The 27,026-nt window shown below is 41.8% G+C and overlaps 1 protein-coding gene across 1 annotated transcript in view; it reads right to left on the bottom strand.

The window, feature by feature from the left end:
- Positions 1-18,499, bottom strand: part of IPCEF1 (interaction protein for cytohesin exchange factors 1) — an 88,048-nt gene extending 69,549 nt beyond the window's left edge. Inside the window, exon 1 of the mRNA XM_052784681.1 lies at positions 18,280-18,499. The gene's annotated coding sequence lies outside the window, so the exon portion shown is untranslated. The remainder of the gene's footprint in view (positions 1-18,279) is intronic.
- Between the last annotated feature and the right edge of the window lie 8,527 nt (positions 18,500-27,026).

The following is a 27,026-nucleotide window of genomic DNA, read 5'->3' as shown; positions in this document are numbered from 1 at the left end:
TTAGGCACTGGTTTTATTGCAGCACTATACTAATCAAGGAGTTTAACATATGTACAGAATCCTAAATCCCATTCTTTGCTTCAAAGTAATTTCTTGCACAACCTTATGCTACTGCTTTCCCTTCATCTGAAAAAAGCCTTCAGCAGTTCCAGTCACACTAACACTACTGCTGCTTGTTGTGGCTGCATATGTTCAAAATGCATTGACCTGCCATAGAGCCTGCAACAGTTTTCCATTGTAAATATGCACATGGACAATTTCCTCACTAACCATGCGACATAAACTGGGTGTTCCAGATACACTGGGAGCGTGGTGGCAAGAAGGGCTGTATTAATGGGAGCATAGCCAGGAGATCGAGGGACATAATTATCCCCCTTTGCTTGGTTTGAACCACATCTAAATACTGTATCCGGTTTGGGACCCCTCCAATATAGGAAAGATGGTGACAAACAGCAGGGGACACCAAGATGGTTGGAACTGGAGCACTTGCCCTGTGAGGAGAAGCTGAGGGACTAGGACATTTCCAGCTTGGAGAAAGGACAGCTTCAGCAACCATCTAACAGCAGCCCTCCACCACCTACGAGGGAGTCAGCAAAATGATGGAGATGGGCTCTTCCTGGTGGGGCATGGCAGAAGGATGAGACCTAACAGGAAGAAGTTGAAACAGGATTGCTTCAGACTGGATGTAAAGAAAACCTCTTTCCCCATGAGGACAGTAGGACCAGTCACCCAGAGAAGTTGTGTAGTCTCCGTCCTTGGAGGTTTTCAAGACCCAACAGGATAAAGCCCTGACAGGGCTAAGTCTGATCTCACAGCTGAGCCTGCTGTGAGCAGGAGGTTGGACTGAGACCTCCTGAGCTCCCCTCCAGCCTGGGTGGTGCAACGAGCCTGTCATTCCCTGTTAGATCCAAACCTACCTCTGACTAGCAGATCATCCACAAAACGTATTAAAAATCTTCCCAGAAGTAGAAAGATGCATATATTTTCAAAAAGCAGGATATATATGAACGCAAATAAAAGTTTAGGAGAACCTGTGTACTTGTGCACATTTGTAAAAATCTATGCTAAAATCCAGCCACAAAATATCACTGCAATGAACTGAGACTATACACCTTCAAAAATACACTCCTTTAGAAGTTTTCTTTTCTCATTAAGCCAACACATCCTTCTCCTTCATTCATACATTCCAGCTGTTCTGCCAAGTCATCCAAACTTAAAGTTTTTAAAGCATTTTTTTTCCCCACAGGCAGAAAAAGGAATAAGACATTTATACAACTATTTCATGTTTAAAAAATTATTCACAAAAACAGGGGAGCTGCTGGACATAGCACTTGAGAAGAAAAAAATTAGTTCAATAGGAAAAATAAACCAATAACACACACACACACACTTTTTGCATTCTTGCTCAACTGTTTCTATTCCAAACACATAATCATTTTGCAAAAGCAAAAATTAAAAAAGGAGAAAAAAATAGCATATTTCCTGAAAATGGAAATACTTTAGTGTTTGAAAGTCTTTGGAAAAAAAAAACAAACCAAAAAACATTATTTTCACATATCTTAAATTTATTTTTTCAAGTAACTCTAGAGTTGTGCTCTAAGCTTCCTAAGGCAAGCCCATCTAATTACTTGTAAAGAACCCAAAAGAGGGATATCCCATTCCATCTGTAAGATAAATAGATAAAAAGGTAATGCAGCCATTGAATTGTGTCATCAAATTCAACAATTTGTCAACAATTCATCAATAAACATTAATCACTTTGTATATAAGTCACTGAGAGTACACTGAATTCAATCGTACTTGAGAGTCACATGAGCTGCATTTAAATTCAAATACTGTCATGATACAGCCATCTGAAATGCAGAGCCTTCAGAAACCTTTAACTTGCAAAAGGTCAATTTTTGAAATATTGGTAAGAAAAAGCTGACATATCATGGTCTTTTTGTTTGCACATCTATTTAGCAAATAATGGCTTTTCAAATGGTACTATCATTAGGTATATGCATATCATCCACATTCATTTGAATTAACTGAATTTCCCCAAATCAAATTCCCTCCCAGCTTATTTCCTTTCGTACATCCTTGGGCTGAGGGAACCTGACTGCTGAGTTCTCACACCTCTAAGGAGCAAAGGGGGTCATGCAGCAATGTTGACACATTTACCAAGAAAAGCACTGATCTCAGCTACATGCTTGTTTCTCATCGGTATTTTCTGCTGAGGTCACAAAGCGTCTGCGATTGCTACTTCCTCTTTCTCCCTGTTCCTCCCCGACAGCATTCGTCCCCAGCACAGCAATGAACCTACCAGGATGAGGAGGGTGAAGGATGCTCTCCGGTCACTCTTTCTGCTCAGCTATGATTTTTACCCTTCCTCCACTCCCCCAGATTATTTGCATTTTTCATCATCAACAGTCAGTCATAATAAAGTGAGAGAAGGGAATAAAAGCATTTTGCGATACATCTTAGTAAACGTTTGAGTCATTGTGGTCTAGTGGTTAAAATCTCTCTATTTTGAATAGGCTCCTATGCTAGTACCTAAGCACTAGACTTCAAGAATTGTAATTAGGACTTGCTGTTCCTTTTTTACCAAGTAATTTTTCTTCTAGGTTCACACGTGCCTCAACAGGGCACTTCACCTCATTAAAGACTTAAGTCTGGAGATCTCCAAACACCTTAAGACGGACACCTCAGTGTTAAGCCCATTATATAGATGAGGAATGTGAAAATGTTAGGACTAGATTGTACCCTGATTAAACAAAACCAAACAAAACCCTAAGAACTTGTGTGACACCTCTACCAACACTTTTACATTGCTAATGGCAGCAATTTTGTGCAAAGGTACTGAAACTTCCCATGCAGACACACTGAGGAAAGACAAAGCAGAAGCCAGTGGGATTAAGGGAGCAATTGCTTAACCAGCTCTCAGAAAAGCCTTCCAAATATTCCTTGATTAAAAAGACAATGTTATCTATGGTATCATCAACTCTAGTTTTCAAGCTCATCACACCATGAGCAGAAATTTATTCTCCTTTTATACCAGAACTGACCAGTCTTTGGGCAAGCTCCCCTGAAAACAGCAAGGTTCAAGCCGTTGGAAACAAAGCAAACGAAGAGCCCTTCTGCTGCTCTCCACCCCCACAGCCCGCATGACTCAGTGCCACATGCCATTCTCCAACACTTCAAGTAGGGCTCAGAGCTCCTCCACCCCACTGCTACTCCTACAGAGCTGTTCCACTGCTATAAACAGCTGCTGAGACCCAAACAACTCGTCATGCAAGGCTTTGGGCATAGCAGCACTTCAACAAAGACTTCAAGCTCACATATTGTATTTTTAGTTCCAGCAGTTCCTGTTATATAGGAATCCTTGTCTATTCAAAAAAGAGATTGAGGGGAACAAAGGTGAATGGTTACAGAAAGACTGAAAAAGGGAAGTGGGAGGGCAAGAGAGAAGATGTGATTAGACAAGCCAGCGATACAGATTCCTGCTTTGCCACACACCTTTTCTCCAGGAGTCTGCACCAGTTCTTTGCTGAATAGTTCAAGTGATCTTTGAAACTTAGAAGAGCACCATAACTTCTGAGGAGCTCTCCATAGCCCCCTGGGCAATTTCTGCTTGCCAGGACACCCACCCACCTGGTCTTCCAATTTCAGCTCTCTAAAGAGCTCTACATGTTTTCCCCAGTGTCATCACTTTAAACTAGTTCCCTTCCCGTGGTATAGCCTGCTACAACAGTTGTAACCACAGCTGTAACATCCCTGGTGCTCCCCACAGTTAGAAACTACCAAGGTATCCTTTGGGCATTCTTGCTCGTCTTAGACCTTGGCAAAGCACTTCTCCACCTGCCCCGTGCTCCACCAGCCATCTCCCTACTACCACTGAGCTGCTGCCCAAATGCCCAGGGCAATGTCACTCCAGAGGCTGACACAGAGACAGTATGAGCAAGGCGCTTCCCACAGCTGGATACTACAACGAGACTCTGCAAGTGAGGTTACAGGTCATGCACAAGGCTGAGAGGCCCTGTGTAAGTCTTCAGAGCACTGGCAGGATCTCCAGAATTAAAACAAGCTTCCCTGGCCATTGCAAGGCAATGCAATGTTGTTCGAGAAGAACACACGTGCAGATTTCATCACCAGCACTTTCTAGAGAGCTTGACCCAAGGCTGCTGTATAAAAAGAAGTATGGATAATCTGGGTGTCCCAAGGGGATGCAGAGATGAAGCACCTGTGAAAGCTGAAGAAAACTGATCTCATGGATTATTATTTTTTCTGAATTCCTTACATGCCAGATTTTGAGAGGAAATAAAAGTGGAATATTTATTCAGTGCCGTGAACTGGGTCAAAGTAAAGGTAATCCCAAACCCTACCTCTGACAGTGGCCAACAACAGATACCAAAATAGAGAGCACATGAACAGAGACAATGTCAAGTGAGGCCTCCATGGGAACTTCTGCCATTCCACGGTCTGGGCACATCCTGAAGGAAGATTTACACGGCTTCATTGTATGCAATAGCTCTCAACAGCCTCTCCTTCCATAAACTTTTCTCCTTGCTTTTTGAACCCATTTATACATTCAGCAAAACAAAATCCACACTAACTCCCATGATCTAATTGTGTGGTGCGTGAAAAAGTACTTCCTTTTTACTTAAATTTACTGTCAGGTTTGTTGGGGTTTTGGTTGGTTGGGTTTGGGGGGGGGGGGGTTGTTTGTTTGTTTTTTAAATAAATGGTGCATATTGGTTTTCTTGTGAAAAAGTGGATATTCAGTGCTACCCTGTAACCATCTCTGTGCCAGTCATAACTGGCAGATCTTTATCACATGACCTCTCAATCCTCTTTTTCAAGCTGAGGAGCCCCAATATACTGAAACTCTAGTTCCCCTTTTCTGTACCTTGTTTCTGACCTTCACTTTCCATCTTTTAATTAGCTGTTAACCCACAAAAGACCTGTAGCTGCCTAGATGTCACAAGCTTTTGGCAATAGCCCTGCCAGAAGATTTCTGGAAATCCAAGTCCACTGCACTGATACATACATGGGTACGTAGTGCTGTAGGCCAACAGCAGCAAATTTGTAGAGCAAAATAGGTGGTGCCAAGGATCTGACATGCACGCACCTATTGCAAATCAGTATCTGTAGTCTAGTCTCATGGACTGATTAGCAGTGCACTCCTGGAGCACATCTGGTTTAATTTTACTCAAAGGATACTCATTTTGTATAATGCAAGATCAGGCTACCATGTGAACCACAGCAAGGTAAGTGGGGATAACCAGATTTGCTTCAGAAGTGCACTCCTGATCTGAATTAACCCACCTATGGCACCACATCCTTTATCAACTGGACACAACTTCAGTTCAGGTTGGCTCACAAATCCAAAGAACTCTGGGTTTGTGAAGAATGTCGTCTTTATCCCCCAAAACCACAGTTAGCAGTAGTCTCCCTTGATATGTGTGAATCCAACTGGTGTTTAATTTGCCACTTTCTATTCCTTTGGTACCCTGTAACTAATTCAGCTAATAAATTACATGCCATAGTATATAATTTAGCATTTCCTTTTCCCATTTGCTGTAGAATTCTCCATGAACACTGCCAATTCCTGATGATCTGTCAGCTTTTTACTTATTTGTTTTAAAAGATATTCTTGTAGTAGTTCAGTTTGAGACAGTTCCTTAGATTCCTTCCACACAAAAAGGCTCTCCTCTAGAAATATTTAGTACAAGGGCTCATTTAACACTGTTTCTTATGGTCTTGTCATCTTTTCCCACCTCTTTTACAACTCAAACAGCATCAAAATCTTTCTGGTTTCTGTTTCTAATGATCTGAAAGGATTTTGGTGTGTGTCCCTCCCCCATTAATTTTTTATGACTTTAGCAATCAAACCAAAAAGACTAAAAACTTTACTTTATTGAATACAACTTCCATTTTTTAAAAATCATCTTTTTATTTCTAATAGACTCTTGTAATTTGCTGTTTACACATACTATCTTTTTCCATCTTGTTATCGGTACTTTTTAATCTTCCTTGACGGATGATAAACATTTACTCTTGGTTTCTAATAATGGCACGTTTAAACAGTCTTTTTAGTCAGTTTAAACAGATGCCATTTCAAACAGCTTATCCTTTTAGCTGCCCCTCTTCTTTTTTGCTGAAGATATGTTCTCATATCATTTAGGTCCACTTTTTAAAGTTACTTTATTTGGTTTCTTAACTACCAGATTAATGCTGAATTTGAAGTCGCTGTGGTTCCTACACTTGTTTAACCTAAGGAAGATAAGACATGCAATGCTTTCTTTGGCATTCCCCCTAACCACTGACATCTGGAATTAAAATTTTATCTAGGATGTTTTCTTCCTCTTGATAAGCACTTCCTACTAAACAATCTTTATAATTGAGAGCATTTGTCCACCCTCAGAAGGAAAATGCCTATAGATTAAGTGCTGATGTTCGCTGTCTCAGAAATCCCGAGTCGGAAGATTAACAATATTAATAAAAACAACAATTTTGCCCCAAAGCCAGGGCTTGGGGCACTGCTCCCCCTGCAGCACCAGCAGAGCCGCAGGGAGCCAGGCTGGCTGCAGCAGGCAGCAGGGTGCTGCTGCTGTGCTCTGGGGCTGGTGACACCTGGCAGGAGAGGACAGGGGCCAGGCTCTGCTGGGAAGCAGCACCATGTCCCAGTCATATGCAGAACAGCTGCTCACCTCTCCTGCTATGCAAAGCTACTTGTTTAATAAATACTACATATGCGTGCACACATTAAGCATACATTTGTACAGCAGTGTATTTACAAAAGCCTTTCTATCCCATCACCTAGGCTGTCTGCCAGAAACTCTCAACTGCAGCAGTTCAAGATTTCTCTATAACCTAACCCCACATAAAAAATTTGAACCAGCATATGACCCAGCCTGTACCAGCCATAGAGTGTTTAACTATTAACTACTCATTGAACCATGGAAGATTTACATCAGCAGCACACTTCCTGGTCCAGCCACTGTGTTACAGCTGGATGAAGTGCTGGTTTAAAGAGCAGAACGTGACAGCTGGTGGAGTGACCTCCTCCAGCAGAGAGGTAAGCAGGGACCTACGCTTGCACGCAGGGCTTGCCCTGTGGAGAGCTCAGGTTGCAGTGGGAGGCTCCCTCGGACCTCTTATGCTCCGAGATGAGAGAAGGAGAGTCTAATAAGACATCTAGTTTCTGTGCATGACTCAATCAGCTCTAGCTAACCAAAGCACAGCAGAAGCTGGTTATGCCACAACAGCATTGCAGTTATACAAGGTATTCAAGAAAGCACTAGTTATAAACTATTTTTAATACCATGAACGGTAGTCAGATTAAATATTTAAGTGTCCTTTCCCAATCCTGCTCTATCACATATAGGGAAATCCAAAAGGAGCATTACATACAGCTAAAAAGCTTTGGGGAAAACATAGGAAGATATTTTGAAAGAAGTGCCACATATAAATCCAACTCTACCAAAATCTGGAGAAGTTAACAAGCTTTGTTCCAATGATTACAACCCAGCAGAGACTCTCCCTCCTGCAGCTGTCTACTCAGCCTTCTCCTGCAGAAGGTGACAGCAGTACACGTGCGTATCTTATCCCCGAAGAGACCACGCTCTATATGCACACAACAGAGCGGGCAGTGGAAACATCACAAGCCACAAACCTTGAGCCTCTCTTTACACAACTTTTCCATACCACAGCTCAAACCATTTCCTTCCCCCTTCTCCAGTAAGGAGAACTGTGTGCATTCTAATCCAGGAAAATTAAACAGAAATCAGATTTAGACCCTGACCACTTGTGTTACCACAAAGAGAAAGTGGAATCACTCCAAACAGATCAAAGTGGTGACTGAAAGTCTTAACAGAAAATCAAAATTCATTCTGGACAGAGAAATATCCAACGAGAGGTTTTTCTCAGTGCTAATTTGCACACTTAAGTTTTTCGTGTTCTTCATTAAATACGGTTCAGACGAATTCTCTGCAGACACAGGAACCCCATCAAGCAGAGGTAATTTCAAGAACTGAATAACTGGTAGTGACAACCACCATGCACTACTGAATGATCCACAGCCACTGAATAGTTAAGAAATTGACAGCAGGGAAGATAGTCAAGCTGTAGAAGAGCACTAGTTTACAATTCAAGGGCTTTCCATTCCCCCATTTTCTTTGCAGTGCTGAGCAAATTTGGCTTACCTCCATCTCAGTTCTCCAAATCACCCAAGGAAAGTGACGGCAGTTCTCTCCTGCAGATGGAACCGTTGTGAAGAGCAGACAAAAGTCCACTAAACGCTATAGGGAACTTTGGCTCCCCAGCTGTAGGGACTGCAGTCCCCACGTACCACCCAAAACAAGTATTTGTTATTAGACGCCAGTCAAGATCAATCTACCTTATTAATAGCAGCAGTTAGCCTTTCAACCAGAGGAACTAAAAAGATGCAAAGACTACTAATTGCTGACCAAACAGTCATGATTTTAAATTAGTAAAGCTGGTGACAATACCATAGCTACAATGACATAGAAGTCAGTTCTCAGTGTGAGAACAGGAGGTACCCTCTCACAGAAACACCTCTGGTCGAGGTGCTACCAGCACTCCAGTTCCCAGGAGCTGCCACATAACATTAACGCTGACGCATTCTTGACAGTCATTTTCCTTAGGGTTATATACAGCGTCCGCTTATGATCTCCGACAGAAGAGCCTAAGGTTAGAACTGAACTTGCTAAACATACCAATTCTTCTCCTGTAGCAAGAGTTCCCTACACCAAGCCTCCAGCTTGCAGGCACTTACAGGATAAACTCATATTTCCTTTCCAGAGAAGCCAGGTGATGGATCTGAACCTGTATGTTCAATTCTAGTTTCACGATGTGGTCTCAAGAAAACGCTTGCTTTTACCCCCCTTATTTAAAAGTTTCAGACATTGCTAGATAATAAGGGATTTTCCCCAACTTACATAATGCTTTCCGTTCTCCTCCTCTTCCCTTGCACCCTCCAAGCCAGTGAAGAAGAGGACATGGACAAAGCCCCAAGAAGTCTGCATGAGGAAGAGCAGTGGTCCTTGCTACATTCTCGCCAGTCATGCTACAGACCTCCCAGACCTCACCAGGAGATGAGGCGAGCACCGGACTTTCTCTACCACACGGGGATGCTCCACATCAGAGACAATTACACCTCTGCTCAGTGATTCTCTTCAGAGAGACAGAAGGAAAAGACAACTCCAGACAAACATACACAGTTGCTTTGCTTGCTTTCTTCAGACCTAGTGACATCCCCTTTTTCTACTCTTCACTTCAAAGGAATGTATTTTACCTGCTGTCCTTACTCCAGCTCCAGGAACACCTGGGTCCGAGAAGCGACAGATTGTTCCCGGCAGCTACTTTTTCCAAGCCTCCAGCAGCCCAGCTGCAGCCGAGTTTAAGTTGCAAGTGTGACAACCGAGCAGGGAGAGAAGCTCTGAGAGCTTTCTCTGGCGTAGGCCAAGGGTGGGAGGACTGACATACTAATGCCTGTATAAGGCCTTGTGACAACTAGCAGTTATCTCGGTGGTTTTACAAGTATCAGTTGTATTTACTCTAACTGAAGCGTTGCTGTCTGCAAAAGAAATTCAGGTTTCCTATGGCTGCTTCCCAATTCAACATTCATGAAACAGCCAACACCCTTGGTCAGGATCAAGGCCTCATCATGGTAGATATTAGGTAGATAAAGAAGATGACATCACCCTGTCTCAAAGACTTGGCAAAGATAAAGAGGGAGTAAGATGATGGCAACATTCCTGGAAAGGGAAAAATCAAATCCAACCATGCCCCCTCTTGGCCTCTATCAAAATAATGATTATGTGTAAATGTATGCATACACGTAAATAAAAATCAAGACTCAAACTCAGAGCCGGGAAGTTGCTTAGCTGAAGCCTGCAAACTCCTGCCTGTAATAATCCTCCTGCCTTCTGATTAGAGCCAAAAAAAAGGGTTTAGTGTTTTTCTTCTTCTCTAATCTAATACTATTTGTAAATGCATTTTTCCTCCCTCCTATCTTTCCAGTTGGTTTTATTTATGTAGACATGCCAGTGTGGTAAATTTCAGACCTATAATTTGTGGCTTCCTGACTTGGGGATGGTTCTGAAGTAGTTCTCATGTGGCTGTTCCTCCAGCTAAATATTTACACACGTATACACTGTGCCTAGCTTTTACTTATGTGCATGAGCAAGGGCTCTGCATGCTTCACATAATTTTTCAGAGTCTACATGTGTTTCCGATCATGACAACACATTGAAAATATGTGCCTACAAAACACATTTTCAATGTATTTATACAAAACAGTATGTGCTTACCCTTAAGGTGTTTTCTATATACAGAAAAGCTGAAGATTAGACTTCCTGTTCTCATTCTTTCCCTTCAAGTTCTTCTCTTGTTATTCATTATATCCAGGTTCCCATTACAACTTGGCTACACATTATTTTTCACTGGCATGGAATCAATTCAAACATGAATTCTGACAATACACATGTATGTGATAAAGCATGAGACTATCCCCTAAAAAGACATCTGGGCTTTCACATTTCAGTCAGTTCAACAACAATGATGATGCAATGATGAGCATCATTCTCCTGCTCAATGTCTACTGAGAGACCACAGCTTACAAGTCTTCCAATGTATCAAAAAGGAGTATAGTTATAAATGATTACCAATGTTCATTGCCATGATATTTAACATATACATACTTTAAATCTGTTTTCTTCAAAAAAAAAATTCTAATAAATTCAATCTTGTCTACCAGAGCAGTTTTAAACAGTCATTTAGCTTCAAAGCCCTTTTTCTTTGGTTGTTTTAGCTTGTGGATGAGGCCAAACAAGTCATTCTCAGTTTTATTCCCGATGGCAAGCCTGAAGGCATTTATAAGTCTCACACACGAACCCTGCAATAAGCTACATGCATTATCAAATGTCAGTCACCCTGTTGACCCCAAATAGGAAATATAAAGAGCCATGGCTAGTTCTTTATTGCCTCACAGTGTTGAAAATATTCACTCTTATAAGACTTTGTAATATGAGAGTTAAGCATTACTTTCTCTACCACGACTTCCCTTTTCCTACTGCCGAGATGCAAGATGGCAGGCAGGCTGTAGCAGCCCTGGGACCTGGGCTCACAACTTGCAAGCTCCCAGTTAACAGCTATTCACCTCTGGGATAGCCTTCCCCTGCCTATGAAATACAAAAAACATATGACCACAGCCTGAAGACGGTAACACATTAAAATAGATGAGATTTAACAAAAGGACTCTGGGTATTTCATAGCCTTTGGACTAATCTTATAAACTCAAGCAGTCCTCTAAGTCAACAGTGCTACATAAATGTATTCACATGCTGATAAATGCTTGCAGGACCAGAGCCTAAATTAAGTAGATTCTACAGACTTCACTATTATCTGGATTTACAGAAGATGATCCATTCGACTTATGTATGTTCTTTTTTCATCATCATTATCTTGAATGGATTTTTATTTATGTGCATGACTGGACAGTCAGTGCTTTGTATGAATACCTGTATTCATCCACAGAGGACAATAAATCATTTTTCTCCCACTGCAAAAGTTTGTCAGGGAGCAGAGAGAGACCCACACAGCTCAGCCAGGCAGTCAAATGCCACAAATAACAAATAGGAAACCATGGAAGCAAACAGTTTCTGAAGGACTTGTACACCAGGCTGTTATACATGAGCTGCTTGTCACACTGTTACAAACAAGTCAATTTGTAGGATTCAGCATCTTTTCACAGGCTATTTGAGATAAAACAAAAGAGAGGGCTGAGCAGACCAGAAAATCCAACCAGCGCTAGTCACCACTGACAACTCCTCAGTAGCCCAGCTAGCTGGATATTTACTGTTGTGCTCTCCTACAGCAGAGTCATACAGAAAAAAGCCTGACTGCCCAACCAGTCAGACTGCAAGCGCCATCTGCTTACAGTGATATTTGAAAAAAAATGTTAAATACAGCAACAAAACATTTTCAGAAATTCCAGATGAGGGCTAGCCTTTTGCATGGATCCATTTGAAATAAGTCTGGAGAAAGTGATATGAGAATATGCTGGATAAATAATACACATTTCAATAGTCAGTGTCTGCACATTCACACAGAAGTTCCCATCTTGGCCAAAACCAGCAGAGACTGATGTACGGTCTGCCAGGGTTACCAACACAAGATGCTGCAGTTTGCAGAAAACCACCAGATCTCTCCAGCTGTACCTCTAATATCCTCATATGCTCTGGGAAGGGGGCAGGGTGAGGAGGCTCCAGCAGGTGAGCACCAAAGAATATTGCATCCAGGAGAAAGACCTTTCTCAAACAGACCTCCTGACTAAGGCCACAGGCACAAACGCCTCAGGGCACCAATGCTGGGAAGTCACTTGGTGCCAATCTCAGAGGTACCATTGTGCCTGCTTTCACCTTGCACGATGATGGTGCTGTGTGGATAGACTCTGCAAACATCAAACGTGCTTTGGTGCAGGGTATCTTCTTCCTTGCTGTAATCTATAGTCCTCCTCAGGGGTCTTCAGCAACACCCAGTGCTCCTGGCACAGCAGGATAATCAGACAGACACCCCAGCTCCTCCAGCCATGGTCCAGTCCCTAACACAGTAAAAAGGAGGCACCATTCCTCCTCCACCTCCACCCTCGTGAGCAGGACCCGGCACTGCTGCAGCCCTTCCCTGCACTAGGAGGAGTCCAGTAGAGAACCACAGACATGGGGAGGACAACCAGCTCACTCAGGAGCTTTCTTATAGCCCGTTGGTCCCAAAACAAACTCTGAACTATACTCTCTTTCACCCATCAAGTATCTCTTCCTAAAGAAAATGCTGGGCCCAGGACCTGCTGGTAGGGTGATTGGGAAGAGGAAGGTACTGATGAGGAACCGTTTTGGGCAGCAAGGAGGCAGAAAGGCACACAATGGCATGTTTGGGAGAGAACGGCTTAAGCATGTCCTGAATGCACAAGTCTTCTTGACAAGTGTCCCTGTGCTGGCTGTGTGTCCCTCCCAGCTGTGCTACAGGCTCCTAGCACCAGTCAGATATCAAAGAGGCAGAGACTGAAGGTAAAAATAAATAAATAACCCAGTCTCAAGCCAGAAGCCATCTGGGGTAAGTGTTTTGTTCCCTGAAACATTTACCATGTTTGAGTCTTGTTTTAAACTGGGAAGGGAAATTTAGACCACTGTTTTATCCAAATTTTATCCAAATCTGCAAATTCACAGGAAAAATAAAACAGGAATTTTAAGTTAAATTCTCTGCTAATAAAACCAAACACAACTTTAATCTGGTTTCTCCCATTCTGGCAAACCCACAATTTGACACAGTCTCTGGTATTACAAATTTAATCCAGAATAATCCACTTTTTCATTCTGATGGGGGTTTCTCAAGAAAATAAATGCATCTTTAAAACAAAAGGAATAGAAATAAAACATTTTTTTTAAAAGGTTAAGTGGCGCCTGATAGTCTACAACCTGTCAAGTTAAGCAAACAAGGAGGGGGGGAAACCTTACCTTGTAAATAAGGCAATTACAAATCTAGTTTCTACAATCTGGAATGAAGCCAGGATCTAAGTGTGAAGGATTGAGAGGAAAATCTGTTGTAAATTCCTTCAAGTGAAAGTCCCTATTTAAAAGGCAGAAAACACCAGTTTTAGAAAGGTCATGAAGTCACAGCAGTTTTTTCAAAGCACAACTCTAAATGTCAGTTTGACCTCTTTTTAAAGGCAGACACACAGCTGCACTTAGAGTATAACCCTTATACTAGAAAGAGAAGAGCAATGATTAGCAAGATGTTTTGCACTGAACTTTGTGTAGACAACCATAAAAAAAATTAAATACCTACTCAGTAGGCATCACAACCTCAATGATTGTGCAAATTTATTGTATATTCTCAGTTTAAAGAAAAAAAAAACAAAAGCAAGAGAAATATACCTCTCGTACAGGCATAAAGTTGCAAGTTACACATGAACTGCATCATTAAAGCTTTCACTTGAGCCTGGTTTTACCCCTTTTCTAGGTAAGGAGACTTGCTCTAGGGACAGTGAAATGTGGCAACTGGCAGACCCCTGTGCCTTGACTGTAGTTTGTAGTTTGTAAGTCTAGGCTCTTTGGAAAGGATTGCAGCAAAGGTGAAAGTGTGACTCTGAAAGACAGAGCTGACAAGTCCTGCCATTCCACCTCTGATTAGAGTAGTTTAAATTCAGGCAGGATTCAAAATTACATGGGTATACATACATGTACCCAGACACAGACACATGAAAAAGCACTCATAAAGCTCAGGCAAATTACACTGAAACTAGGAAGCCAGACTGGAAGATTCACTTTACATTAAGCCTTTGCTTTTTATTCATAAATTAAATAGACTGCGGGTGTTGTGACTAACTGGCAGACAGTAAATTGAGGCACTACATGGTGTTTACCATGAGGTAAACTGTTGCTTCTCCTGATTTTTAATTGGAGGTTAATTGAACTCTGGCTCACTCCACTATAAAGTCCTGACACTAAAAACAAAAAGACAAGGAATAGTTTCATGAATGTATTCCCATAGTCCATCAAACATTCATGACTTGCACTGCCCAGATATATTGTCAAAGGTGATAAACACACACATATCAATAACAATAGTCTGATATTCTGCACCATTCCTCATCACAGAGGTACCCGATCCTGCTTTCCAAGAGAAGCAAAAGCGTAGGGTGCAACCACATTCAAGAACGTGAAAGATCTGACTCTAACTCTCCAAAGCCTTCCTGAACATAGCATAACACAATACCTTGATCCTGGCCCTTCATTTCTATTCACCTTACATGTAATTGTACACACATGCAAAAGCAGCTATGAAGTAGATATAAAATGACCTAGCAACATTTGATGCACATCTCCTATGTAATACCAGAAAGCCTCGTGGCAGATGCTCCAGCCACTTGCTGTTACTCCCAGTCAGGATGCTAGCAGATGACCCCAAAAAAATACTTTGCAAGAAAGAAGGGTCCTGGCAGAAAAGTGATGGTAAATCCTAGAACAAAACTGCTAAAGCACCATAGGACATGTAGGTAGACTCAAACAGCAACCAGCTGGCAAAGCTGCCACATTTTAGGCAGTACCTATCCAAGCATCCCCAACCTACTGGGAGTTGCACTGTGGCTCAAGCAGAGATGGAGACACAAATATCTCATTTGTAGCTTTCTGCATACTTTAAAAAACAGAGGTTATTAGTTATTGTTTTTTAGCTTATCAGATTGTTATTCTTTTACATTGCTACTTTGCTATGTATATTATTCCCCCCTCCCAAAAAACCACAACACTTACAGGTTGTTCCCACTAATAAATTACCTATTTGATATGTTTATATAGGCTCTTTTCCATAGTACAAGTCATGTTGAAATTGCCCTAATTAAAATATTTCCATTTATTTGCATGACTAATCAGTATTTATCAGTAACATGACACTTTATATCTTCAAAGCACTTTAATTGCATATAAATGGATTATCTGAAAACTTGCCCAAGAATGTATCTTGGAATCTGATGCACAGACTCAGCTATTGCTTCCTAAAATAACTACTGGCTTTACATGTGCATTGAATCACAGTGAGGGGAATAGTGACAGGCCTGAAGAAGCATATGTGTTACTTATGGAGAGAATGAATAGTCCATAGAAGAGGTAAGACAGCAGACCAGACAGTGTTCAGTGATGACATGGAAAAGCAGATGGCTCAGTCCTTTAAGTGGTACAAAAGACACAGTCTATCCCACTTCCCACCATGCTTTTTGCTGAAGAGAGCTGTCATACTTGTGTGCAAATGAAGTCCCACATCTCTAAAATTTCTTGCAAGAGAATTGCCACCATTCTTTCACTTCGTCCTCTTTGGAGCTTTCTACAGACTTGCATGCCAAAATATTCAGGGCATCTGGTGCTGCTTTCTGGAGACTCTGGCCACTGACGACTTGCACTGCGTGGGAAATTAATTTCTCAGTGTAATGTCATCACTGTGTCTCCCCACAAAGCTCTTACCCCTGGCCCAACCATTGGTTGAAAGAAGATGAGGGTAGGTACTTTTTTGCTTCACAGCTTCTTTTAACGAGGAACTTGCATACAGAAACAAGCTACTTCCATAAGCACTGAGCTCCCCTGCCTGCCCGCAATTTGTTTTCTTTTTTAAAAATTAAGGATTACAATAGGAATGGGGTAGGGAGCGGGGGAGGTCTTTCAACTCTATCATATCAAAGGAAGCAATATAAAAGAGTAGATTTTGTAGATCTGTTGGTTTGGTTTTCAAAGACTAAAATATCTTTTAGAGCTATCAATATGCTTTCCCTTGAAGACTCAGAAGTGTAGTGCCATCCCTAACACTTTCCTTTTGTTAAGGGGGAAAAAAAATGCATAGTTCTTCAAAATAAATAACTATGTTTTTCCAATGTTCTGCAAGTGCCTTGACTGAAAGAATGACTATGATAATTGCAGAAGATGATGACTTTATTTTAGATAACTACAAAACTGCAAAAGTACTGATTTTGTATGTTACTGCTCCCTGTCCTTTTTTCCAGTATGGTGCCACTGAACTGAATCTTCTCATGCATTCATTCAATTGCTTCAGGCTCCTTTAAACCTCAAAACTTCACTATGGTTATAGTGATTTAAAATGCATATGGTGGCTGTTAGCCAGAATGACCTGAAAGCGCTTGATGAACTCTACCAGGATGCAATTATATACAGCCTACTCACATCTTTGCAGATTCATAAGGCTGGAAAGAGACATCAGGAGATCATTAAGTCTGTCCCTCCCAGCACGATCAATTGTACTTGGGCTATTCCTGACAGAGGCTGCCTAACCTGTTCTTAAAGACATCAAATAATGGAGGTCCCACAGCTTCCTTCAGCAGCCTAAACCAGTGCTTAACTCTCCTTGACATTAAGTTTTTCTACCAACTTCAAGCTCCATGCTGTAATTTAAGCCTATTGTCTCTTGTCCCATCAAAATCTGTCCTATAAATTTCTTACATAAATCTTTATCACGTTTGTTCTTATGACACCAATTCAGTCACCTCTTCTTAAGACTATGCAACATCATTTTATTTAATATTTCCTCAAAGGCCAATGTTTTCTAAACAAAGAGCCCTATAAGGGGGCTGTTGCCCCCCCATTAGAACTACCTGCTGTGCTGAGTACTTCAGGTACAGTACTTCAGTGTGACAGGCACTGCCAGCCCTAAAATGACAGTCACCAAAAGGAATGGACGTACCCCCCCAGCACAGTCAATGAGAGACTCTCTCAAAGACCCTGCTGAGAACAAGAGCCTCGACGCTTTGTTCTGTTCTGTGTTGGTTAGAAATACAAGCAATTTACCATCATTTCCCAGGCAGGTTATTATTCATACTGACACAGTCACAGTTTGATATAGACTCAGAAGAGGATTTGAATGCCTGCTGGTTGTGTCCCTCTTCAGCTTTGGGGGGGGGGGGGGGGGGGAGGAAAAATCAAGCCAACAAGAAGATCTCTGAGCAAAGCTTGTTTGTGTTGTTTTTTCCATGCTGCTGCTTTTCAGGCCTTTTGAACTGTATTATTACTATTTAGTACAAAAGTGCCTAGAGCCCAATTAAATCACTGACCCAGCACACTCAGGAAGTTACAACTGTAAGAAATGGCTTGCTACAAAAAAACCCTACAATCTAAATAGATAAGACAGACTGTAATAAAGGGATAGAGCATAAAAAACAGTTAACTTGTTTGCCAGTGTCAATGTAAACGAAATACCCCACAGAAAACTAGATACATCCTATATGTGGAAAACTAAAGATGTAGCTGCAGGGAGTGCATGGGGGGGTGTCTGCAAAGCTACTGCTCCCCCCCAACCCTATCACCTGTGTGTCCCACTCCTTAGCTGGGAGATTTTCTAGCATTAAACAGCCCTTCATTACCGTTGAGCTTAGGTAGGTAGACATGTAAATTAAGTTTTAAGTTTACAACATGGGCAGCACAAGAGGTAAGTTGAGTTACCATTTTCTGGCTGGTGGCTGAGAGGCACCAAATCTCAGTTCACCTCCAGATTTCAAGAGGGTAGCAGGAGACACAGAAGCCACCCAGTCAAGGATCCTCAGCCCTCGCACAACTCCCATGTCCTCCCCATGAAGCACTGCTTGAAACATAACTTATACTAAGCAAATCATGCCTGAAAAGTGTATAAAGCATTATTACTTTAAAATAAAAACACTTTATAACCTAGTTGTAATATATATATTGCCTCTTCAATCTTCTGAATATAGTTTTAACTTACCACAAATCTAGAGATCTCTCAGGAAAATCATAAAGTTTGCACATATGAACCAAGAGGGCTCCCCCCCCACGGAGACTCCTTCCTGTCTTCCTTTTCTTCCCCCGCCCCGAATACAGGAAGAGAGATCACCAGCTGCCTGCTGAAGAAAACAACCACTGAATAGTGTGCATCATTCAGATGGCTTGGATGATTCAGCTTTTCCACATGAACTTTATTGAAATTGCACACAAATGGTGCTTTGTGCATTTCTGAATCAAACGCGTAATTAATAGTCCAAGTGCATATCAACACAATTTCTATTTGAAGAACAACTTTTCCTCTAAAATGCAGCAGTGTATCTGTTACCTTACAAGAGCTCCAGTTCTCAAACTTAATAATAATTACATCTATCTGTGCTTATATACTGCAGTATCTCCAGCCTTTAAAAATCCATTTCATATTGTTCTCAAAAATTGCACCAGTGAAAAGAGGATCTAGTGACGAGCTCATCATTTTGAAAGCCACCTGATGTGATGTGCATTGGGTTTAGAGTGGGAGGGATGGGAAGGAACAGAAAAGCCAGATGTTGCAAACAGTCTGCTCTCCCAGATAGAGCAGCACAATAAGCAGCAGCTTGATCTTAAATGTGCCAAAAAGTTACCTGCAGCTACATTTTGAAAGATATTCTCATTGTCTAGAAACTTGTAGAAGAAAAATACTAAAAGTTTCCAGATAGGAGGCTGAGAGAAAAAAAACCACGCAAATGCAAAACTCACACACGTTTACTTGGTGTCTTTTCGGCTTAACACTGCTCAAAGATGAAGGAATAGTGCCTGTTTTCACTTCTCTAATTTCCTTGGCCTTTTCTCAAAAGTTGTTCAAAAGTTGTCTTGAATCCTCTTCATCAACAGGATCCTATTTTCATTTCACCCCTGCAGCCATAAATCAGGAACAGCTCTATTAAACCAAATAGATTTGACACAAAAAGTAAAAAGAAGAATCAGACCTAGTGCTGCCTTGGCCAGAACCTCTTGCCAGACAAACCCCATTTACTTAGCGGGAGAAATGCTTATCTATCCTAGAGTAGCAGCACAGGCATGTCAAACACAACTCTGCCTTCTGCAGGCACACAAGTGTGGCAATGCAGAAACTGCCCAAGGTGCTCAGCAAGGGCAGCCAAACTGGAGCCATCTAGAGGAACACACAACTGTTGCCTAAACGCACGTGCAGCACCCATGCCACCACAGGCCACCTTGCTTAAGCAAAGGGAAAAGGTGGCAACAGATTGAATGGACTGGTCATCACTGGAAGTCACTCAAGTCCTAGAGAAAAATAACAGAAATGTTGCTTGGCCTGGTGCTTTGATCAACAGAAGGAAGCATTTGGGGTTACCTAGTGTGCCCCTTTCCATTAGGGCACCACCTGGGATTTTGTCTTACAGGTGTAAGTTAGGTGAGAGTACTGGAAAGCAACCAGAGAACCACGCTTTGGCAGCATCTCTTCTTCCACTAATGGCTTTTGTTTGTTTCTGTGTTTTTATAGTTGACTTCCACTTCATTTTAAGATGTAGACGTGTTATGTATGTCCCACCAGAAGAGCTTGTATCAAACTAGTCAGGCTGGTGCAGATCTCACCTTGCAGCTCCTGCCCTGAGTCAACACTGCCAGACTCACCCACCCTCGCCAAGATGTCTCCGATCACACCCAGCTACATGAGCAGCAAGCACTGTGAGAGACCAGAGGGTACCTGAAATCTTCTGCATTTTGAAAACATGTCAAATACTTCATTAGAAACTAGATGAAAAATCTACATTTGCAGGAGTGAGCTATGGGAGATATCATGTTTTTTAGTTACCAGGGGTGGTTCAGGTTTTCTGAACTTCAAATTTCTGATGATGGCTTTTTCATTCCTTGTCATTTCTTGATAGCAACGGGAGTACTTCTCCTCACAGCTTCCCATCACACTCCCCCCTCTTTCATCAAACACTGGGAAAACGAGTCATGATACTGAAAGCTAAGCCTCTTCCACCTCCTCCTAGAGGCTTTATTCCCCCCACACAGACCATATCCATTCCAAGCACAACAGCAAACTCCAGTCAGTAGCAAGTCAAATGGATTTCTTGTGGCCAGGGTCACCCATGCATGCGCACCCCTGGGTGTCTGCCTCAGTGCCTCACTTTACAGTCTCTCCCAGACAACCTCAGCTTACTTGCCCACTTTGCTTTAATAAAGGCCTTTCTGTGCGGCACTCGGTGAATCATGCCCATGCCATACAAGGAGCTCATACACTGCCAAACCTTTTTTCTTTTTTAAATAATGGCTCCCTCACATTATCTGTGCGTTAACACCATGCTGCAGGACACATCATCCCCTGTTCCCACACTTCCACAGGAAAACAAGCTTTGCAAATCAAAGAATAACTCATGTATCTCCTCACATTAGCCTTTTATCCTGGTTTTTAGTTTTCTAGTCCCACATTCATTTGCTGTTCAAGTATACTCATAAGCTAGTTCTGACCTACAGCTCATTGGGACCACAGTCACAGCAATCAAGTGCAGGTTATTCACCACAGGACACCACACAGCCAGTGAGGACCAGGTTTATGACCCAGCATACCACACCAGCCTCTCCCTCTCTCCCTGATAACAGGGAGTGAGTCTCACCTGGCTCCCAGCTCACAAAAAAGCCACAGTGGGGGAGGAAGGAAATCCCCTACTTGACTACAGGGCAGCAGGAAGATGTCAGTGAGGATGCCTTTAGTAAAAATCCAGCCCATCCCTGAAAAAAAGCCACAGAGCAGCCCCCAAGTGACAGCAGGAGAGGGGGCCACAGAGCTCACCAGTGGCCTGCTGCTTCAAGGGTTAATGCCCAACCACATTGGCACCATCCCAGGCAAGCCTTCCCACTGGGAAACAGTTAGGTGCACTCGATCCTAAACACTTGTACTTCCTGCCTTTGAGTTTATTACTTCTAAAAAAAACCAAAACACCAAAAAAAAACCCCAAAAAACAAAAAACCCCCCAAAAACAAAACCCACAAACAAACTAAACCACCTGAACAATTACTCATGTCTTCTGCAACCAAAAACTTTCTAAATTTGTATTTTGAGAGCTGAACCAGAGGCCTGTCATTCAGCTCCTGAGCAGGAGGAAGAGAAGAGAGGGACTGCTGGTTTAGCTGCTGGGCTCCCCCTTGTCTTCTTGTCCCTCCATCCTCCCGAGCAAATGCACAGACAGCAGGAGAGGGGCATGCAGGAAAGGGCAGGAGGCCTGTGTGGTAGGTCCACACCCATCTCTCCACAGGACCTGTGAATCTAGTTAGAAAACTCAGAGCAAGGAGAAAAAAAAACAGACCTTTCTTCCTCTCCAGTGATAAGAAGCTGATGCAGTTGGAGCTAAAGGGCCAAGGACTGCTTGAGGTGGTCTAAACGGCTTCAACACAGAGTCCAAGCCAACAGTTTACTAAGCAGAGAGGAATTCTTATGTGAATCCAGAGCTTGGAAATAGTGTCTTGCCTGCAGTGCTATTTTTACTGGAAAACGCTGGCCAAAACTATCTCGGACAACAAAACAAACTAGATTATGCTATAAATATGAAAAGCTCTATAGCTGTTTGTTTGTGCAATAAATTCCTGGAAAGTCCCTTGGCCTTAATGTAGGGAGGAGAAGGTCAGAGGGGAAGAAGGAAGTAGGGAAAGGGAAATAATTCATTTTGGGGATCATTTATTTTTTTCTCATCCTACTTGCTTATAGCAACTTACATCAACTTCCCACCAGAAATAAACAGTCAAGAGCTGTACCAGAAGATGTTAAGACTTCTGCATGTTCAATGGGACGTTCGGTGGGCTTGGGGAAGACTGTCTCAGCTAGAGTTGCATTATGCTTAAGAAAGCCTTCGTTCAGGTTCTATGGAGAGAAATGTAAACACCACAGTTGCTCTACAAGAATCTACAATACCTGAACTATAGCCCTCACTTCCTACTATCATGTAATAAAATCAAATAAATCACCCGAGATGCAGCCACTACAGTTTGGCTGATCATTTCAGCTGGGTGAAAGTCCTTAGTTTCATTATTATTTATCATCATTCATGAAGTTCTCATTCGTAAGGTAGAAAGAGGGTTTCTTGTGTTTTATTTGTTTTGGGTTTTTGCTTGTTTCTTTACAGTTTACAGACAAAAATTCACAGCCCATTTGTGACTACTTGGCATTATTAACATTTTCACTGGAAATGTGAGGATTTCATTAGAAGCATTTGCACTAGAAATAGCTAATGGGGGATGGAAGAAGGAAACAGGTTAGTAAGTAGCACTGAGAAGCATGCAATTACTTGCAAAAACCATTAAATACATGTATCGGTTTAGACTCTGGCATTTGCTATGGCTCTCAGTAAATATTTTCCAAACAAAAAAAAGCCTCTAAGCGAAGGTCGCAAGGGTCTGAGGCTCATTACCTGCAAAGGCACTCCCAGAGTACATCAAAATGCATGGCAGCTGAGCACCAGCAGCAAGCACAGCCCACTGCTTCATGAGGATCTTATCAGGTTTGTTACACAGGTACATTTCAACAGCTCCTACTCTGGCCCATCCATACTGAGGGAGGGCTACAGTTACAGGGGGAAAAAAAACCAACCCCACACAACCAACCAAAAAAAAAAAACCCAAACCACAAAACCCACACCAAAGAAGCAGCTAAGCCACTTTGCTGAAAGTGGCACTGTGAATAGGACTTGGTTGTCCTCTGATTCTTTGGCTGCTGCCTAGCTGCCAAACTGCCACAATGCAGGGTGACCATTCATCCTCACCAGAGCCCAGAGACCAAACAGAAACTACAATCACAAACTGACCCCAAGGATTCTCCCTGGAAATCAGTACTGTCCAGCATTTGTTTGATGGTTAATTCCTCTGTCTCCATACCCAGTTAACAAATCACATAATCTCCTAAGAAAAGATATCATTGGCCCCTCCCAAAACAATATAGCAGGTTAACTCCATAACCACTTAAGGGGGAAAGTCAGTGGCTTACATCATCCTGAGCAACTGAGGTGGCCACACAGAGAGGTTTAAAAAGAAATGTTTATATCTATTCTATGTCATGCTAAAACAAACACATTTCTCCCACTGGCAGGAACTGGAGGACACCCAAAGGTCTGGGGTTTTTTCTTCCACCAAATATGTAATCCTCATTTTTCTTCCTCCTGGCAAACTATGTGCAACAGACAACTCCTGCCTGTTTCATAGTTAGTATGTATAAAAAAATCCCAACTCCAAGTGATATCGACCCAGCAATATTGTTTTTAAATTTGACTTTCCACTTCTGGACTGAGTCCAGAGCAACCCAAACTAACTAAGCTTTTGGACCACTGCGTGAGGCCCTGTAGGAATGACACAATCTCACCAGCAGTTACCGACTATCACAAAAGAAGGCAAAACTGATGGTTATGCACTTGCCAGAAAGCTGGGTTCGCATTGTGCAGGCAACAGGATAAAGAGGGGTTACTATTTTAAACTGATGCAGCAGCAGCGTAGGCAGTAGAATTTGGTGAAATTATATATTGACAGCAGCTCCTAACTGCTTTTGTCATGCATCTTACAGCTCAAGTGCCATGTGTGGAACTATATATAACTACTTTGAATGACTGCCCTTGTTTCATATTCCAGCACCACACAAATGTAGCAGTAGAAACAAATGGGCATGTAGCACTTGCATGGGTTGTTTTCTCTGCGGAGTTACTGCTACACAGCTGAAATGGTGTTCAGCTCAACACAACACAGACCCATACATTCAGCTTAGCCCAGCCCCTCTTTCTTCGTTCTCCGAACTGAATCTTTTTGGAGTGCTCTTACTACATTTTAGTTTAAGTTGATGTCTTTCTCGAGAGCTCTTGTCCACTATAAAACCTGGCAGCCTGCAAAATGACAAAAGCATTTCTGTGTGATAGCCATGAAGAGTGCGTGCTCCATAACCACAGCATTTGCAAAGGAAAACTCAGACTAAAGAGAGGAAAGAAGCCACAGTTGTACATCAGGACAAAGTCGGTTTACTCCAAAGGACCCAACATTTCTTTCCAATTGGACACAAGCATTTATAACACATGCTCTGAGATGGTGCACTAGGACATACAGTGGAAGTCGGGGGAAGGACTACTTAGATAAGTGCAGAAACCACAAGCACAAGCCAGCACCCACCCTCCTCCAAGATACTAATCCTGCTGGCAAAGGCATTTCTGAGAATGCACTCACACAACAGTCTTGCTGCCCAGATCATGCGTAAGAGACTCCAAAAATTGACTGATGAATGCAGAAAAGATCCTGAGGAAGTAAAATCTCTGAAAAAGGTTTGAGCTGAATTTATCATCAAGGTCCAAGTTAAAGCCTGATGAGGGGTTTAACTTGGTCTATGCAGGATGTGGCTGCAGGTATACAGCAGTTTATGAAGACTGCCTGTTGGCAATGTAATAAAACAGGACATAAGATTTGGACAAAAAAATTATTTTTACAAAAAGAAAATTCTTCATCCTCTCCAACTATAAAGCCAGTCTTCACCATCTGTTTCCTGGTTTGGCTAAATTTTAGATTCCCCCCCCCCCCCCCTTTCTGTTTAATGAGCACCCAGCTTATGGAATATGTTGTTTTTAAAACAAGTCCTATTTAAGAGAAAGAAAAGGTTATCAGTTCATTGATTAGTATAAAATTAGTATAATACTCATAGTACTCTGTCCACCTCTGTTGGTCATCTAGAATTCAAACACTGATTAATTTAATTATCCATAATATTAGAGGAAACATTGCTTGAAGAATTGCCCTGAACTCTGTCTCTACAAGCCATTAGTATTCATTTATATATCTTATTTCCTCTTGCACATTACCATCTACAATAGTATCTTCTCGCAATGGTTATGTAAGGGAACACCCAAGGTATTGGCTTACAAATACTCTACACACTAAAATAGAAGCCTGCTCAATATTTCTGAAGTGCACATTCCTGAAACCTCACTATACATATATGCAAGAGTACCTAATATTCTTTTTTATTTTTGTGGGGTTTACAGCCTTTTCCAATTAACTGTGTTGTTTTGCCACTGTGGCAGAGTATTCAGAGTATTGTGGAGTACTGTACCATGGCAGGATCTCTGGATACACATGTTGTACTCATTAGGGAAGTCAACCTAGGCATAGTTTTTGTTTTAACAGATACATGTACCTTCAATACCAAGAGACAAGCCAAGTTTCTGCGTAATAGCAGTTTCTAACTTGTTACCTACATTTTTCTCAGATTAAGCCAGAAAGATATTGCCTATGATTTATTCCCAAATCTGTGAGCCTTTTTTAACCCCTAAGCTATAGAACACCCTCTATATTCACTATACACAGTAAGAAGTTAAGCTATCAACATCTTTCAAATTTAACCTCTTGGACAAAGTAAGTGCACTAGTTTTTGGGAGTTCAGACTTCTCAGATGTTTCCCCTCTCTTTTCAATTAATATGGTACAAAGAGAAATAGCAGAAGACATGGATAGGAGAAATTATTCCACAAACACAGGACAGATTTCACCCTCTCCGAATGAGATTAAAATGCAAAAGGAACGATCTGAAAAAGTTGAATTTTTAACTCTTCTCCATACACTAGAACTTCTAACAGGAGCTGTTACTGTAAAGAAGAAAAATAACCACAGCTGGCAACATTGTGACATGCACCACTACCGGTCTTTGCTGCATTTTAAACCATTCTCGCAAACCAACAGCAGCATTTCTGCCAAATGGTAATGATAGTGGTAAATGATCTGTGCCATGTTGCTATTTGCTAAACATCAGCTGGTTAATATTGCACATTGTGCACAAACCTGGGGGGTTTAATCTCTATTCTTTGCTAGGGAAGAGACATCATACAGGGAAGTAAACCATCTAAAGTCCAAGTGCTTTTCATAGAACAGTGTAAAAGCTGCTTTTAAAGATCTGTTTTCTACCAGTTTCTTGCAACTTTATTTCTCTTCCTACACTGGTACTTGCATTTTCCCTCTCATTTGTTCATGCAGTAAGAGACTTCAGTGTTTCTTTGAAAGAAAATATAGGATTTTATTAGCTGCTGCTACACAACTGCAGCAGCTTATTCAACCGATTGCATTATCATCCAGTGGCAATAGTAAACTTGGTCTCTAAACACCACCAAGCCCCTCTGCAGATCAGGGCCTGACTCCCCCATTTAATCCATCAGTTCTCTTGGAAAAACCTTTCTAGTATTATTAACATTTTGTAACAAATATAAAGGAAAAGCAAGAAGAACTACACACTTCCTTCTTTAGTAAAAAAAAAAAAGTATCATTTAGACATTATTTCTGCATACCTGAGCCAAGAAACACCCTTGCTTAGTGGTCACCTCTCAGAGCCACATACAACCACTTCACATAGCAAGAGGCTCCACAGGATGGAGGAGAGAAGCTTTGGTGTGACACACATAGGCAAAGCAGCTGCCAGAAACTCCTTGAAAAATATAAGTGAGGCTCCTGCTGCTAGGGTTACCCATACTGCTTAAGATTAATCTTGATCAGAGGAGGGCTATGGAGCAGCTGTCCTCCCTCAAAATACCTGGGCTGCAGGTGGCTATGGAATTACTGCCTTCCCCAAGTTCTCCAGACCTCCTTCCTGCTCCATGCAGGAAAAGAAGGGAAGTAACAGTCCCCTTGAACTTGACATAATTTATGAGCATATGTCTCCCATAGATACTCCCTTCTTCTTCCTTTCTCTCAGGAAAAGGGACAAAATGGGTCAATT

This window comes from Harpia harpyja, chromosome 4 (genome assembly GCF_026419915.1).
Source record: "Harpia harpyja isolate bHarHar1 chromosome 4, bHarHar1 primary haplotype, whole genome shotgun sequence".
In the NCBI taxonomy this organism is placed as follows: domain Eukaryota; kingdom Metazoa; phylum Chordata; class Aves; order Accipitriformes; family Accipitridae; genus Harpia; species Harpia harpyja.
The sequence above is the reverse complement of the archived record's forward strand: the minus strand, read 5'-3'. Positions and strand labels throughout refer to the sequence as shown.